Genomic DNA, 3,898 nt, shown 5'->3' on the forward strand with positions numbered 1-3,898 from the left:
TTATTGACTTATTATTAGCGATGAAGCTCAATTTATAATGTTTGCCGATGATACAGTCCTTTTATTCAAGTCGCAATACATAGAAAATCTGTCACAATTAACAAACACCGTATTGCGTAATCTATTCCGGTGGTCGAAAACAAATTCGTTAGATATAAATGCACGGACACACACACACAAAAATGGCAGTAGTATTTAATTCTGGACAAAAACGTGTCCATCATGATTTGGAATCTCTCGGAAATGAAAACAATTTATACTGCAGCTGGTGTGAAAGCATTAGGGGTAACCTTCAATCAACATTTAGGTTGGGATGAGCATGTTCAGTGCGTAATGGCAAATATGACTAGAGCGCGTGGTACACTTTGTATATTGGGAGACACTCTTCCCCTCAAAATAAAGCTACTGCTTCACAATTCTATATTCGCTTCTCATGCAAACTGCAGCTGCCTTGTGTGGAGAACGACGTCCCCGCCCCCCCCCCTCCCCTCCCGCCAAACAAATTAATTTGTCCAAGTGGAAGCGGAATTACCAGATGCGTGCATAAAAATGTTATCAAAGTTCAGTCTTTGGATGTATTCATTCAGGTGATTACTGAAATATTTTAAAGGTACAAAATAGTTGTGGGTCGCGACAAGCTAAAAATGTATTTACATTACATCTTTTTTATTATATTGTGTAGCAGGTCTCGCGTGATCCACGGCTTCCTAATCATGTTAGATAAAGAGTTGTAATTGGAGGAAAATTAATACAATATATTTGTTTAAAATTTTCCATAAATGTATTCACTGCAATGCTTGCACTATCTTCTATGAACGTTATTCCATGTTGTGTGAATTAGTTCTCGACAAAAAGTCTCAAGTTTAGGCGATGTTGTAGAAAGCGTTAATGTAGAGAGTCGTTACTTTTTTATGTGTTGCTTAGTAACATCCTTAGAATTAACGTTCGTGAGAAAGAGTTAGTGTAGATGAATTGGTAGCAACTCTTATTGACATATTAATGGTGTTAAGTAGTCCAAAGCTATCAAACAGATACGTCACCTGATGTTCAGAAGTTTCGTAAGACAGCGTGTCAGTATTCATATCGCCGCCACATACAAATAAATGTCTATTCATCACAGCATGCTAAATAAATTTCCTAATTGTCATAAATTTGAAATATTTCCGGAGGGGGACGCTACACGTCTGAGATGACGTAATTGTTTAGGACAGCTGTCATCATCTTACAATCAGGTTCTGAACAACAAAATTATGTTAGGAGTACACAAAGGAGGAGGAATAAACTTTTATTATAGAACCAGCACTTTATGATGGCCGGGCCTAAGCCTTCCATGAGGGGACGTCGAGGGCTTGCCTCACCGCCGCCTCACGGGCATGCTGGCTCGCCCAGGTTTGGTCGTCGAGGACGAAGCTCCGCAGAGTCTCACGCAACCTCAATGAGAGGGTCGTGGTGTTAATGTGTGTGTATTGTGCTGTGCACTCCCACAGCATATACGGAAGCGTAGCCGGATGAGTGCCACAGCACCAGCAGTTGCGGGTAATTTAAACGTCTGGGATTATAAGGTGGAGGCGGGCGGGTGAAGAGTACGTTTTTGTAGCAGACGCAGGGTGGTAGCCTGGGCCCGGCTGAACTTGGGGTGCGGTGAGGGGAAGGTTTCCCGACTGAGGTAAAAGGCCTTAACGAGATCATTATAAGTGGTCAGATTGTCCCAGGTGTCCAACTCGTCTCCAGTGACTCCGGCGTGGTTGACTAGGCCTCGCGCAGTGGAGTGGGTGACCTCTTTGAGGTTGGGGATGTGTGGGTGGACAGCGCCCGCATGGGCCAGGATCCATGTCAGGGAGATCATGCTGTCTTTAGAGTGTGGTACCTGGCAGAGGATGCGAAGAGCTTTAGGAGAAATGCTACCTTCGCTAAAGTTAGTGACGGCTGAGCGAGAGTCACACACGATGGTGTGACAGCTAGGTGGGATCTAGAGTGGCCGGGGCGATGGCCCCTTCTTCACCCGTCTCAGCAGTGGGGGTAGTTACGCTGGAGGCGTGATGTAGGACTCCATCGCGTGTGGCGACGGCCACAAATCTTGTGCCGTGGGAATATTGGGCTGCATGAACAAATGTGACGTCAGGTACGTGAACAAGCGCTTTTATGATAGCTCCGGCCCGAGCTTGGCGTCGGGCCATGTTATATTCAGGGTGCATGTTTCTAGGAATAGGGTCTGTGTGGATCCAGCTACGGATGTCAGTCGGGATTGATTGTTAGGGGCCCTGTTGCTGATGGGAAGTGAAGCCAAGCGTGGATAGAATAAAGCGTCCCGTTTCAGTAAGGGTGAGCCATTCAAGCTGAGAGCGTTGTTGGGCTTCAATGAGTTAGGCAAGGGTGTTGTGAACTCCCAGTTGGTTGAAGAGTTCAGTGCTGTTGTAATGCGGGAGGCCAAGTGCTTGCTTGTAGACCCACCTCCTCGACTGTAGAAACAATTTACCAAGTAAACATTGTAACGAGGCAGAGAAAATCGATTGTCATTAATAGTGTACCAAGTTCGGTTCAACTCAATTCAATTTAATTTCATTGGTAGGAGGAGACAAGAGAAAAAGCTGTGGTTACAGCTTGACGGAGGGCCTGCCCTCTATGGCAATGCAGTAGAAGTACAATGATGCATACAATACATAAAGACACAATCGAAATGGTCATACAAATGAATAAATAAATACATGAATACAGAAAAAAGATGCCCTGCGCACTTATGATGTTCATTTTCAAAACATTTTTGGTGCAAATTTAGCAGTTTATTTTCGCAATATATCAGCGCATAAAATTTTGGAAGGAAAATAAATAACAACAAAACGTAAGTTACCGGTTACGGCTATATATAATAGGTTAACATGATTACGTCAAACTGAAAATCAAGGTGCGAAAATAAGAAATCTAGAGACACATATTTGTTTCTTGCGGATTTGCAATTGAAAATTAAAAAAATGTCAGGCATATATATGTCTCCAATATGTATGCAATTCTGTTGGAAAACGAACCTGGTTCAAGAAAGAAATATGGGTATAACGTGACAGGAACCTCAAGCTATGCTCGGGAAATCTTCTTTACTCTTCACAAGAATGGCTGGAAAGCCATGCAATTGCGTCTCATCTGAACTTTACAGCGTGTACACCATACAAAACGGATGTCAGTCTCTCGCACCCATTGCTTTACCTCCTGGAAAAGAGTTCGAGTTTGCTTGGTCAAGTTCTCCCTTATCATAACTTCAGATTGGGCATCCCTTAGGTTTTTACGACCATGTAGCCAGGTCTTCTGAACTGATTGTCGCGAGAAGCGTATGATTTCTTTCGCCTTTAAATCAAAATCCCCAAACATGCCGAGGACATATAGCACAAAAGTAGACACGTTGAACTAAATTGGCTCTAGAGGCGCACATCATTTACCCTTTATTGAAAGTGTGGTTAAGCTTAGGTACGTGTATAACCATTTTTTATACAATTGCCTAGCTTTGGGTTCTCATGAGCGCCCTTACTCCGGCGTCTTACCCCGGCGTTTGGTTCATCCCACAGCACCAGTTCTGCTTGCCAAAAGTCGCCCACTTCGCACTCTCATCGCAGTGGGTGGTCTCAACCCAGAAGGCCTCCCGTAAACCCAGTGAAAGTTTCAAAACAGATTGAGGACGTTTCAAACCTAATGCCTCTAATCATTCGCTTTACCAGGTGTAACTTCAGAGGAAACCAGCTACTAGATGTTTCGACTGGTCTTTCCCCTCTATACTCAGGTCGGACGATCGATTTGCACGTAAGAATTGCTTCGGACCTCCACCAGAGTTTCTTCTGGCCTCGTTCTGTCCGGGCCGGACAAGACCTTTTAGGGATTTTGCACAAAAGGGCTTTGTGCAAACACAAAGCCA

This window comes from Dermacentor silvarum, chromosome 5, assembly GCF_013339745.2.
Source record: "Dermacentor silvarum isolate Dsil-2018 chromosome 5, BIME_Dsil_1.4, whole genome shotgun sequence".
NCBI classification, from domain to species: Eukaryota; Metazoa; Arthropoda; class Arachnida; order Ixodida; family Ixodidae; genus Dermacentor; species Dermacentor silvarum.